A 14616-nucleotide genomic window follows, 5' to 3' on the forward strand; every position below is an offset into this window, starting at 1 on the left:
ACCAACAGATATATCTAACATTGAATCACATAATCTGTTCAGACAACATTTTGCTGCATTTGGTATTGTATTAAAATAATAAAACCAATTTAAATTTGCAAAAAACAAAAAAAAAACTTATTGTAAATAATGAAGTTCACCACTAATATGAATTCATTATAATTTTAAATGAACGAGTAAGAAACAGTCAAACTTTCATGAGACCCTGAAGCCATAGCTGAAGCAAAAGATGTAGAAAAATTAAGTTGAATTTTTGAACTACAAATAATCGCTATTAAGTATTATTTTGGATTAAATGCACATGTGAAGTATTTGAATAATTTAATCATGAGCACTGGTCAGTACCTTGAAATATTTTTCCACCGGAAAAATCTTATTTCTTGAAATCAACAATTTTTGAGAAATAATGACAAAAAAAGATGTATTCATCAGTCCTAAGTTATGACACCCAGCATATGGGACACTCAATTTTGGGTTTACTTTCGTCCTATAAACAGAGGCTTATATTCTGGTCCTCCTTTCTAATGCTGCTGTCCTACCCATTGGGCCCACTGGCTAGATCAGATTCTTCTTCATCTCAGTAGTTTTGTACAAGATTTTTAAAAAAGTTTTTAGTTTTGTTCAGCTGAAAAAGTAAAGCAAATGTCAAAACCTCTAGATTTTTCAGGAAATTCTTGTTTTCAAGCCAGACACAGTAATTACATAGACCTCTGAGCAGGACATGAACCCTGTAATGCTTGAGCAGGAGCCTGAATTTTAGGCTTTCAGTGTTTGACTGAGTTCAAAATCAGGCACCATTTGAATCAACTCAAACAGTAATATAATAGAAATGCTACCCTCTTCTTTTGTAACTGCTCCCATACATAGAGACTTGAAGGAGTTTCAAGTGTATGGATAAATACTGGAAAAGGACCAAAATGAACACAAAGAAAATTCAAGTCCTAAAAGCTACACTGAAGCAATCTGAAAGGCTTGCTTTAAACCTGTTAAAGGAAGGAAATTCTCAGTTAAGACTGAAAATCCTGGCTGAAACTCCAGCCTTCAAATACATATATTGCTTTGCAGAAACAAAAAAGGGTAGGCAAACCATACAAATCAAGACCACAGTGTCAGGCTGGATTTCCAGTTTTAACTATGATTTGTGACATATTAGAGAACATTTTATTTCATTCTGTTTCCATGAAGTTGTAGCTTTTAGCTGGACAGGCCAAGAATAGTCAAACTAGCTGAGTGTTTATTATAGAAGCAAAATCACTGCCTTACTTGAGGTGGAGACTAGGTTTGCTACAAGTCTGTAAAACAAAAACCAAATGAAAAAACACAACCAACAAACCAAAAACAACAAAACAAAACAAAAGGGAAAAAAAAGGAAACAAACACTAGAAGTCACAACACTAGATTTAACAGCATTTCCTCTCCCAGTATAAATTTCTTTGTAGTGCTAGTACATCTCCCAGCAATATAAATCGTGATGTATTTTGCAAGTATTTCAAAGCAATTGCTGGTAGCTTACATCAAACTTTGATTAGGCAGTTATCCATAATTCTTCTAAAACCAGGATTCAATTAAATAAATAATTTTATATATATATATGCATATATACACACATGCACATACATACCCATTTATATACATATTTAAGAGCTTTCCTGAACAAAGGCCAAAATTAGTTCAGGATCAGAGATATAGCTCAGATGACCTCTTGAGGCTCCTTCCAGCAAAGTTCTTCTCCAAGGTTCAGGATTAAAATTCCAGAGCAATCAGGGTAGAAATGTGTCATTAACCAAAAGGAAATGCTCAATTTATAACTGGTGTGCCACAAACTCAAGTGTGTAGAGAGGCCAGAGGAGCAGCCCGGGTAGTGCAGACATGGTAGTGCTGACTAAGTCTTCACCAGGTGTCAAGACCATTACACAATTTTAGGCAAGTCATCGAGCTCACTTTTCACATGTGAACAGGAATGACAGTGAAATTCAGGACTAGTGTGAGGATTAACTAGATATTAATGCAAAGTACTTTGAAGACGACAGGTGCTGAATAAAAATGCTGAGTATTAGTGGGATGACTAATAAAAATTGCTAGTTACAAGGAGCAAGAATCAAAGGTGAAAGGGGGTACCACAGAAATCCAAGACATCTGGGGAGGAGAATCGGTGTAATAGAAGGAAAACAAACCCAAACCATGTTATTTGGCAACCCCATACGCAAACCACTTGAACTCTACGCTTCTAGAGCTTATGTCATAATTGAGCCACCACCTTCCCACTTTGAGAAAGCTGCAGTTTAGAGAACTACTATTTTAAAGCATACTGTAAACCTGTAACAGAGCAGCTATTCAAGGAAAAAACCTACTAAATTAAGTCAAGTCACTAATCAGGACAATCTTTCGCCAAAAATGAATCCACCTCCTTGCATCTTTGTAAGAGAGGATGTAGAAAGTCTCCTCAACTTTTCAAGAACCTCTGGTATATCAGAATGCAAATTTTAAATAAAGAAATTATACATAATTTTAAAATATCATATACAGTCCTCCATAAATCCTGCAAACCCTCTCATTAACAGTTATGGCATGATTAACGTTTGTACCAGGCAATTTTAATTAGTTAAACAATTCAGAGTTCTACCTTAAAAAGCAGCTTTGTGAAACTGCAGTAGTTGCAGAATATTTTACTCCTGGGCTTGATAAAACACTAAACCAGAAACTGCTTTAAAATAACTGCCTGCCACAGCAGTTTTAGCCAACTTTTGCACCTGGTGCCGAGAGAAAAAGCCAAGTGAACTTTCACTCACTTGTTGCATGTCAGCTTCAATGCAATGTCTTTCTTCTGTTGTGTTTAGGTTTCTAACTGGAAGAGACAAGTAAGCTAAACTAGCAGCCAATCAATCCCTAAATTCTAAGAATGCAATAAAATTTGATACCAATAAATCTTTTCTTTTAACAGCCAGAAGAGATTAACAAAGTTATTTGAAATTTTATCCTCTTCTGTTCCTTCAATAGGACGATTACCCGACAATCCCGTCGAATCAAACAGCAAAATTAAGAGAGACACAATTGAGCTTGTATATACATAGGAACAGGATATACATTTATGCACATTCCTAGTATGTCCTCCGTTATTTATTAGGCTTGATGTAATTTTCTTTTTCTTACAATAAAAATTATTACACCTTTGGATTGTCAAATAAAAATCCAATTGTCTGAGACACAGGCCATCAATATAAAATAGCTTTGCACAGCTCCCCTCTCAACTACAAGTAGTTGCTTTTTTTTTCAGCTCTGCCATTCATTTCTTTCATAGCACAGGGAAAATCCACTTAGTTTTCTTCATGCTTTAATTTACTTACTCACCGGTAAAGGAGTCCAATTTTTTTTCCCTAATTTGGAATGATGGTAGCAGACTGTAAAATTAAAATGGCAAACAATGTAAAAATATACTCAAGCATAAGAGATTATAAACATATAGTTACTGAGTATTGTGACAATGGTTGATGGGAGCAAAATCCTGTGAATATATTAAAGTGGATATACTAGCATCAGGCTGTGTATCCCTATACGAGGACTCATTATTAATTGATAAATACGCACACATGTATGCATGTATGTGATGGTAGGAAGATGCATTCAGACTTCCATGTATGTGGTGATGTCCACAGAAGAAACACTTATCACAAGTCTTTCCGTTTCATCACGAGTCCTTCACTGCAATGTAGAATCTCTCTAACTTTTTCAGGCCTGTGATCTCCTTCATGGTCACACCAATGGCCTTGTTCCACCTCTTTCATCATTATCCACCTACTCTCTTTGGCCTCATCTGAGAAACAATTTAGGAGAGATCGACTATTTGAGAGACTGAGAAACACATCTGCTGACTCTCACTCCATTTGCTATTTGCTCTCACTCTATTTGCTATTACTTGATGAACTCCCTGTCATCAACACTTAATGTCCTATAAAGCTACTTCCAAAACTTATTCTCCAAACCTTTTGCAAGCTCCAGTCAGTTTCTCTTCCATACTTCTCGGGCTCTCATTTCAATTATTCCTGCTCTCTTGCTATTGAATACTTTGAGAGAGGGCCATGGGGTCATCTTCCCAACTCCCACCACTACAAGTTTTTTTTCATCTCTTTTTCTTTATTCCAGTTCTTTAAACAACTCTTTGCTGAATCTCAGGCTTCCTATTCCTTATTTGCAACCTGGGTTCCTTTTTTAGCTCCATCATTTTTCTGCTACAAGAGAGAATATACACATTCCCACAGAGTTGCACTCAGTTTCGTTCCTGAACACCTCTTGCCATAAGTCTCCAGCTTTTTTCCCAACTTTGACCTACCTCAGTAGATGCATCATATCCTGCCTACTTAGTTTTGAATTTTTCTTCACTCTCTGGCACTCTGCTCATACTGTACAGATGTCTTCAGTCCATACCTTCTTTTACAGAGCCCATATCTCAAGCTAGCCTGTCTCTCCAAATATTTTTCCATTTTTTATCTCCCTCTCTTAATATGCAAAAAAACCCCAAAACACAGAGCATGCCGTTTTCAGCTGGTGCACAGACTTCCTCTTTTCTAACTCTGTCTTGGATCATTTCCAACCTGACTTTTCATAAATCCCCTCCCTTAAAGCTGTTCATATATGGGACACTATGTGCCTCTTCCTGGTCAGAAATCTGGGCCTCCAGTATGTCTTTACTTTCTCTGACCTCTCTGCTGCTTTTGACCCAATTAAAATCTCCTTTTGCCATCAGAGAAGTTCCAATTAACCTCCTTTCATTTATTTATGTATTTATGTATGCATTTATTTATTTATTTTATTACTTCAAGGCTTTTGTCATGAGGGAGAAAGATGTATAGAAGGCACCTGACAAAATATACTTGTCTACATCTGAACTGATCACTCAAGGCATCATTCATAGTCACTAGACAGAAACTATAATTCTATGTCCAAATTCACCCTAACCTAAAAAAAAATATGCCTGAAAGAAGTCACATAAATTATATCCTACCTGTGACATTTCTCTCTGTTGTCTCTAATTATTTCTTTGATAAGGGCAGAATGACTGGTTCCTAGGAATATAAATTATTGGTAGCCACAGATGTTGCAAAGTATAACATCCGATATGCCATGTGCACACAGAGAAGTACAATGCCTTTACCCAAGACATAAGACAATGGGCAATTTAGAGGACGAGTGTATGAAAACAGAGCGATCTGAGTTTGGAAATATTTATGTAAGTCACAGACACAACTACTGCCTGGAGTCCACTGTATTTAGTAGCTGTGAAAATAATTCAGCTGAATCAGAAGCACTGTAAAGCACGTACTTTTTGAGAAGAGCACCCATGTATCAATTGATAAAGAGCTCACGACATGTCTCCTCATTTATTTTCTTTATGCCCTCCTCTGACCAAGGCAAATGGTTTTATGGCCACATTCTGGCTTATTAGGAAATCGGGGAAGAACCAAGAGATTCCTCAAGAGGCAACAGTCACTCAAGGTGGGTATTCAGTGAATCACCACAACTGCCCGGTTTGCTGAGAAGGCAAGGTAGTAAGTGTATAGGAAACTTAAAACACATACGACTTGGTGCACAAAGACAGGTTTTGCTAAACCTGCAAGATAAGTCACGAAAAGAAGAAGCGAATAATGAATAAATCAAGGATAAGTTTAATATGCATTTTCTCTGCATAAGTATTTTTCACTTTCCTATGGAATGTGCCACTAAAACACAAAAATTCAATGATACTTTTAGATACAGTCACACAAAATTCTTCATATATTATCCTATAAGATCAGAGTTCTTCAGTTAACATACAGCAAAATCCCAAGTATGAGAGTTAAAGAGTAAGTTTTGCTCTGTCAGTCACAGTCTTTGTTAGGAACGGGTTACAATCCATGCTTGGATTGCTCCATTTATTTGCAAATCTGAGATAAAAGACAGTTTGTGCTAGTTTTTGTGTATAAGTTATTTTCTGTACACTCAAGGACTGTGCTGCCATCGACACTCCTATCAGGCAGAACTTGTGGCTTGAAGATAAAGGAACACAAAAATAAAACCCGTTGACATCTCCCACAATTAAATAAATACTGATCTAAGGGTTTCTGCTGTTATCACTGTTTTTCTTGGCCAGTGACACTTACAGACACAAAAGAGTTGCATTTGCCAAAACTAAGGCACTTAAATTTAAAATAGCTTTTGCCAAGTTTTTCAATAGTGATGCACTCTTTGTATTTCCAAACTAAAATATTTTTGAATGACGGTAACACACATTTGTCTTCAGTTACTGTTTTCTTTTGCAGAAGAACAGAAGTGGAAGATGTTGGCAAAGGTGGAGAACTTCAGTAAGGACAGTTATCTATTAATAACAAATTGCAGTATTAGAAACACCAGACTGCTGAACACTAGGTGTCAGTGTAAGAAATGGAAAAATATCAAAAACCTGTTGTTTCCAATCAGGTGGATTAGCTAAGAAACCAGAACCAGCTGTGACCACATTTCCTTGTAACTGCATAACACTGTTAACAAGCCAATCTTCCTAGAAAAAGTTATTCTGAAACTATCAGGTTTGCTTGAAATCAGATAAGGTGATTTAAATACTACAATGAATTTGCTTTGTTAAACACTCTGAGATGACCTTTAAGGTTTCTGAGTTACACTTAAATATCATGTAGAATTTAGCAGTACTCTTTTTTCACCACAGATACCCATAAATCTGTCTCTTTCACAATTTAAAGGTTATAGTTTTGTTTGACAGAATCAACAAAGAATGAAATATCAAAAAAATGCAGCTAGTGTCAAAATCTTAGAAGTGAGATGCCTCTCACTTCATTTAAGTCTAAATTTTAAATTTATGGCCAGTATGTTAAATAACTACTTCAGTACATGAAGAATCACATCCTAGAAGTGCCCATTTATCTCAACTGACACAGAAGATGGTCTGGTATCATTACCTCAGGCATAGAAAAATAAGTTTGTTTGCCTTTATGTTTGTTCAGGTGAATCTGCTCAGGATCTCAGAGGGAAAGCAGAAGGAATGTTACCCTCTGCCGGGCACTGACAGTTAACGTATTTGGACAATTACCTGAAATAAAGCAAGGAAGATAAATAAGTTCTCCTTATGTTTAAGAAGTTTCCTTAAGTTTAAAACTTGAATCTCCTATGCTCCAGCTTGTGCTGCTGATGATAAAAAGATTATAAAATAAAATATGATAAAATAATAATTTGGAACTCCATTGTTTATTGGATTCTGGAGTTGATTTCAAAGATATACAGATGCTTTTGAAAGTTAACTTGAGGTCCATCTTCCTAATAAAAAATCCGTGTGTTGTACACATTTGATAAACTTCAGACTGTTTTCATTCAGTTTACTACTTGCCCCCAGAACCAGATCACTAGATGAGATGGGTCTTTGCAGATAAGGACTTTACATACATGTTCATATACTTACACAATTTACATCACACAAGTTAAAGAAAGAAACTTTTAATATCACTTTTCCATTTGGCATCTGAAACTTGGGATGTAATGATGATTTTTCACAGACAGAAAGATTCATTTCAGAATCTTTTATTTCAGCCCAGCTAAATGTTTTAAGACGTTTTTAGGCTACATCAAAAATACACCCTTTTCAGTCACAAGCACTTTCCATAGAGGAGCCTAAAGAGTAAAACCATTGACAAAATGCTGATTTACCACAGTGCATCTTGTTGCGCAATAAAAATCAAATTATTACTCTGCAACTTCTTAACTTGTTCATTTTTTTCTTTTCTGAAGAGCTAATCACCTAGAACCTCATAAGGCTCCTGCAAAATAAGTGACATCAAATGAAGTAGCCAACACCATGGACACTGTGCATCTGTACACTGAGTATCTCAGCTCCTCACAGCCCATCCAAGATTTCAATAGTTATTAACCTATGTTGGACTCTTAAGAGTATATATAGAAAATATATAGAGGATGTGCTAGTATTTTGGAAACTGAGACTGGGATTGGCTTATCAGTTGATTCATAAAAGCCACACAAGCCAAACTAATTGAGTGCATATACGTTTAAGAAGGCCACAGATTCCAAAGCCCCCATAAGTGAAATTTCATACTTACTTAATTCCTTTTACTCAACAGCCTAAACAGGAATCTGGTGTGTGAAGGGTGGAAAAAAAACAGACCTAGATGTATAGACTCGTATACATGCATATGTGTAAAACACACACAGCAAATACATGTCACTGTTATTAAAGGCTCAAAGAGTGATACAGAAAATCAGGAAATACAAGGATGGCAGCTGCCTGCACTACCTGAATTATTTATATTTTTCTATGCATTACAAGACAATTTTTAACAATTGATCACATCACTTTTTCCATTCACTTTAGTGAACTGTTTGGATTTTTACTTTCATCACTGAACATGTTGCTATAATTATGTGGGCATATTGATTAATTTCATAGAATCATAGAATAATTTGGTTGGAATTAAGAACATCAAGGCCAACTGTTAACCCAGTACTGCCAAATCCACCATTAAACCATGACCCTGAGCATCAAATCTACATGTCTTTAAAATACTTCTTTTATTCTCTTTGAGGTCTTTTTAGGGTTCTTATTAATAGTATGTTTTTCCACTCTTTAGATCTGTGAAGGTCAGCACCACACGACACCAAGCAGCGTATCTACATAATGAGGCAAAACGTAGCAGCTCTGCCTCATAGCACATGTTGACTCTGCAGAAAGATCCATGGGAAAGAAAATATCCGAACAAGTTTGGTGAGACACCAGCACAGGTTGCCCAGAGAAGTTGTGGATATCTCATTCCTGGAAGTTTTCAAGGCCAGGCTGGATGGGGCTTGGAGCAACCTGGTCTAGTGTGAGGTGTTCTTGTCAAAGGCAGGGAGGTTAGAACTAGATGATCTCTAAGGTTCCTTCCAAATTGGTCTGTGATTATAAGTTTTTCACTGTATAGAAGAAATTCATACTCCATGTGACAAAACCTTCTCTATACTATTCTGTAAATTGAACAAAAAAGTTTTTTGATCAACAGCCTCCCCTTTAGAGTTGCACAAAAATATTTCAAAAAATCCATACAAATAATCGAAAATCAATTTTGAGAAAACATAATGTCAAATATGCTATTCTATTAAAAAAAACAACACAAACTAAGACTTTACCAATGCATTAACAAGATCTAAATATTCACTGCATTTAAATGAAGAAAATGCCCAGGGAGCAATTAACACCCACTAGATAAAGTCCCTTCTTTTCCATTGCTCATGGGAAATGCTAACAAATGCACACCACTGGTATCCAGGGAAGTTTTGATATTACAGACTTATTTTCCAGTTTGACTTCTTTCAGGCTAGGTGTGCCACGTGTTTGCTGAAAATGTTGTGTTGTTTACTCTACAGAAGGAATAGAATGAATAGTTGAATGCTTTTTCCCAGATGGCTTTTGTGAACTCCTTTATCCCATTCATGTAAACACACAGCGTGTTCCGGTTTGCTGAGTTGTATATACACCCTATGACTTAGTACAAAGTCTGAATGTTTAGTTAGGCAAAAGATTGTTTCCATCCTGTGATTCATGTGGTCCCTATGGTACCCTCGACTTCCTTTATTTTGTACAATCACAAATTATATTAGTTTGTCTTATTTTGATAACCTTTCTAATTAATGTCCTGCACAGGAAATTTTATTACTGTTTTAAAACAGACTCATAAAATAAGGACTTTTCCTGTTCCTAGGGTGGCATAAGTGACAGTTGAATATAACTTTTTGGATCAAGAGTGAACAATGTTTCACACTGTTTTTATCAGTGGGCAATTTCTGTTAATTAACAAGCTGGTTTCAATTATTTTTTTATTTTTTTTTAAAAAGGAATGTCAGAAATTCTACAATTATGTATATAAATTTTACAAGTCTATGAGTACAGAAATGCAGTAAATAAAGCTGGAACTGTACAGTTGCAGAACAGTCCAGAGGTTACATACATTAAAATGACTAGTCCAGTTTGTGAAAGAATTCCTGTTATTAACAAGCTGGTTTCAATTATTTTTTTATTTTTTTTTTAAAAAGGAATGTCAGAAATTCTACAATTATGTATATAAATTTTACAAGTCTATGAGTACAGAAATGCAGTAAATAAAGCTGGAACTGTACAGTTGCAGAACAGTCCAGAGGTTACATACATTAAAATGACTAGTCCAGTTTGTGAAAGCATAACAAGTGTGATTGGGTTTTAAAAAAACCTGTGGAAGCAGGCTGTACAGAATGAAGAAAGCACCATCCTTGTTTCTGTTAAAATCCTCGTTTTTCCTACTTGCCTTTCCCATTGCCATAGTCTTTTCCTCTGGGTGGGCAAGTGAAGGTGGTTAACAGCTGCAGATACAAAGCTGGGTAGCGCAAAAAGCACGTCATGTTCAGCCAGAAAATGTACAGCCCTTTGAAAACATAAATTTAATGCTGACCATGATTAAGCATTTAGCATTTTGTATCAGTAAACCTATCCTAATGTTTGTCTCTGTATTTTCACCATTCCTTCTCCTAGTTGTGGCAAATAACTACTTAATCTTTCTTTAATTCCCTACTATTAAGAGCAGGTTACAGGATGGATTTCTTGTGGACTTACTCAGGACTTGTCATGCTGCTGAATATCTGTATCTCCCTGTAGGTATTCTATCTATGAATTACTGCCACAATTTAAAATAATCTACATATTCCAGTATAGATTATTCACCTGATAACCTGTGTTCTGTGTTTTGGTTGATACCAAAGGACCAATTCTGAAGTAACTATATTATCTGTGTAAGAATTAATTTCAAATAGTAATAAACTTGTGTATACAAAAGGTGTTCGTATATGTGACATGAGACTCAAATCATGCTCATACAAAGGAAGCAAGAGTTGAATGTTACTAATTATTAGGTAGCATCACAAGCTGTATGAAATTAAATTCTTCCACAGGAAAATAAAAGTAAGTTATAAAAAAAAAATAATAAAAATCTCAACAGATATAATGTACAACATGATTTGGGGCAATTCAAGTTCTTTTTAAATTGGCACTACTGCATTCTAAAAAAGTCAGCCGGGTGGGTTTGACTTCGATCATTTGGAATCAATAGAAGAGATCAGAACCCATCTTCTAGAAGACATACCTTAGCTTACAGGAAGTAAACCCCAAATCTATTAACAGGAATTATTTCATTCATGACAGCCCCCACAATGACTCATAAAGTTCACAAATAATTCCAGTGGAGAAAACAGATAAAGGATGCAGTCCAAGGCTGTGGTGTTGTGCTGTGGCCTTTTTCTCTGGGGAGCCAGTCTTTTGTGGACCAGGTAAATTTACTTATCCATAGGCAGGGCTTTTGGGCTCTGCTGTTTCTAAGCACATCTATATTTTTGGTGTGCAGATGTGAAATTTTTCATATTTTCTTGTTGAATTCTGTGCTACTGCTAAAATGTCTTTCACTTAGTACAAGCAAATTAAATCTCTTCCCAAAAGCCATTTGATATCTCAGAAACAAAATATAAAGGACTGAAGTTCAGACCTAGTGCTGAATGGAATAATCAAATACTGTGAAAACAGGTGTCAGTACTACTACTACCATACTCAATATGCCTAGAGAGTAAACGGCTGGTAGTTCATTCTGATAATAAATGTCCAGTTGATACATTCCCGGTACAAGGAAGGTAACTCCTTAACAGCCTTTTTGATTTAAGTAGCACATCATGTTTTGATACCAGACCTCTCAATGGTAGCTTAATTAACAAGAAAAATCCCTATTCAATTTCTCTAGCCTCTTTTTCTTGACAAGATGCTGAATAAAATTGAGTTGTCCTAAAGCAGAATCTTTGAGTTCTCTTTCTAAGGGTTTGAATATATATTCATAAAGATAAAAAAAAATATAAACTCTTCTTGCTGCACATGCTAATTGTATTGGATATCATGAAAGAAAGAACTACAAGACATCTTGTTCCACTTCCAATGATAAGTAATTTTAAGGCTTGTCCCCTTCTGATTAATATAGTTTTGTGGTCCCTGTTGAATATTAAGGCAACTATAAATACATACATATCAGTTACTAGACAAATATCAGTCAACATTTAATTTTAAATTAAAATTTAAACTCATCAGGCTCTTCAAATACATTATGCTTGAACAAAAAATGCACAGACCTTTCTCATTCTAGGGTGGGTGGGGTATTTTTGTGGTTTTTTGGTTTTTTTTCATATTGCTTGATATGCAAATAACAAAACATTTGTGATAATTATGATAATTACAATACAAGGGGAAAAAAAAAAATCAATCTGCTTAACAGTCTGACATAAATTGGATGGAATTTATCTCTTCAGTTTTTATGCCTATGTCCTACATATTCAAACCCTAACCAGCTGTCACAGGATCTCTTTATTATTCAGTTGAGGAAATAAATTCCTCAAGAGATTCATCTCATCTAACTTGGAAACTAATTTTAGGATGATGTGAATCATCCTTTGGAGATTCTCATTTCCTTCTACACATCAGTATATGCTTTTAGCAGAATTTCATTTAATGTAAAGCAGCATACATACTGTTCAAAATACACAAAGAGGACAGGTAATAAAATGTGATGCAGACATTGAAAAGTCTGCTTTTCAGTAATTTGATGTGTTAGTGCAGTCATCTGCTATAGCAGCCAGACCTCATGAAGTACGTAGTAGTTTGAAGCAGTGACTGCGTAAATCTGTCCAAACCAGACCCTGATTTAATAGGGTTCAGATCAACTTTGAAAATAGGAAGCTGGAACTATAAACCTGTGAGATATCAAAAATCAAGAAATCAAAGGTAATCATGCTGGCAACTTATTTTTTTTTTAATTCAGAAGCTTAAACCGGGATTTAATCAACAAGCTCCTCTTCCAATTTTTTATTATGAAAGATGTATGCAATGCTTTATTGCTGGCATAAAAGTAATTTCTACTTTTAGCCTTAAACCAGCATTATGGATGGCAAAATGGACATGAATTTTGAGAAGAAACCATTAAATTACATAATGAGAACTGTGTAGTCCATTAACATGGACAAGTAATATGACAAAATCCAGGCAGAATGCAATAAATTTACATCTGCAGTGAGCTTCAATTACAAAACCAGCTTTTTTTCTAGTAGTGGATATACTTATATCCACATGAACACCTACATCTAAAGTGAAAATTGAATATAACTACCTAGTAACAGCTCCATAAGGATGTGCAGTTATGCAGGATGACAAATGTGCAAAAATCTCTTGCAGAAGTCCAGAGCATGTAAAAAGCTCCTGATTTAAGAGTTCCGGCATGTGAATGTCAGAGGTCAAAGCAATGAGCTATTAAAGATACTTTCACTTCCTCAGAAATAAAGTGCTGTCTTGGGCTCAGAGGGGAAAGGTTAGAAAAGCTGTTTATCTGCCACTCCGTTCCCATTCTTCCGTCAGGAAATCATACACGCTCTGACACCCCACGCAGGGTTAACCTGGGGTCACGGTCATTCCGCAAGTAAGTGCCCCGCTTTGACTGAAGTGCAAAGACCAGGTTGCACAAAAACCAGGTTTGACATCAAGCTCAGCTCTGCTAAGCCTTGGTGGGATGTAAAAGCAAAGACTTTTCCCAGCGTTATTGCTAGAGGAAGAGTGAAGCTGCACCATGGAGTCTGCATAAATTAAGGGGGTCATTACAAAAAGAAAATGTTATTTTGTAGTAGTTAGAGCTAGAACAAGAATTACATGCCCAGAGCAGCATGTTTAACCTTTGGAGGAGGGATAGAAGTTGCTGCCTCCCCAGGAGCCAGCAGGCACATTTGGTACAGGTGAAGAGGAGCATAAGAAGCAAAGAAGCCACAGCACAAAGACATGAAGACACTGCAGAGACAGGGATACACCACCAGGTTTTAGAGGTAAGAGCAGAAAGAAATTACCCAGAGCTGGAAGGGATCCCATAGCATTTGCTGCAATACAGGAAGCCACTGAACAGTCGCTGAATTAAGTGCAAAGCTGAAGGAAAGCACCTGTCTGCAGGCAAACACTGGGCTGGGAAGTTTATTTAAATTACATTTTTATTAAAATGTTTGAATATATAAGATAACAACTTATACATAGATAAAGATAAAATATATATTTTTATATATACACAAGTACGTAACATGTGGTCGGCCCCATTTGGAATTTTCTCAGTTTACAAAGTTTTTAGTTCTAGATAATGTAACAGGACCTTGAAACTTAAAACTCCTTCTGGTTGCTGAAAGAGCTCTTTATAGAGAAAAGATCTAGGAACTTGCAGCTCAAAATTCTAGCTGATCCAGAGGCTCATCATATGTAACTATTAGTTATAATATGCATTTGTCCTTTTTCTATACATTAGTTCCATATAATGTCCATATCAATACATGATGGTAATTTCATATGAAGCATCACTATAATAAGAAAAAAACCCTTTGCTATGCTTCCCAAGCTACAGGTGACATCTGAAAGTTTACCTTCCTGTAAAAAAGGTCAGATAGCAGATTCGTGTCATGGTGTAAAATAGGGTTGTTGTTTTAGAGTTGCTACTGAAGTTCAATTAAAACTATGGAGAGATTCAAATTCAGAGCTGTTTCTAAGAGACGAGATTCGAAACA

General features: G+C 35.8%; 1 protein-coding gene across 1 annotated transcript in view; it reads right to left on the reverse strand.

Moving 5' to 3' along the window:
• SUPT3H (suppressor of Ty 3 homolog (S. cerevisiae)) overlaps positions 1–14616 on the reverse strand; it is a 98077-nt gene that overhangs the window by 69355 nt on the left and 14106 nt on the right. The window lies entirely within an intron of this gene.

Source organism: Chaetura pelagica, unplaced genomic scaffold, assembly GCF_000747805.2.
Source record: "Chaetura pelagica isolate M959 unplaced genomic scaffold, ChaPel_1.0 scaffold99, whole genome shotgun sequence".
In the NCBI taxonomy this organism is placed as follows: Eukaryota; Metazoa; Chordata; class Aves; order Apodiformes; family Apodidae; genus Chaetura; species Chaetura pelagica.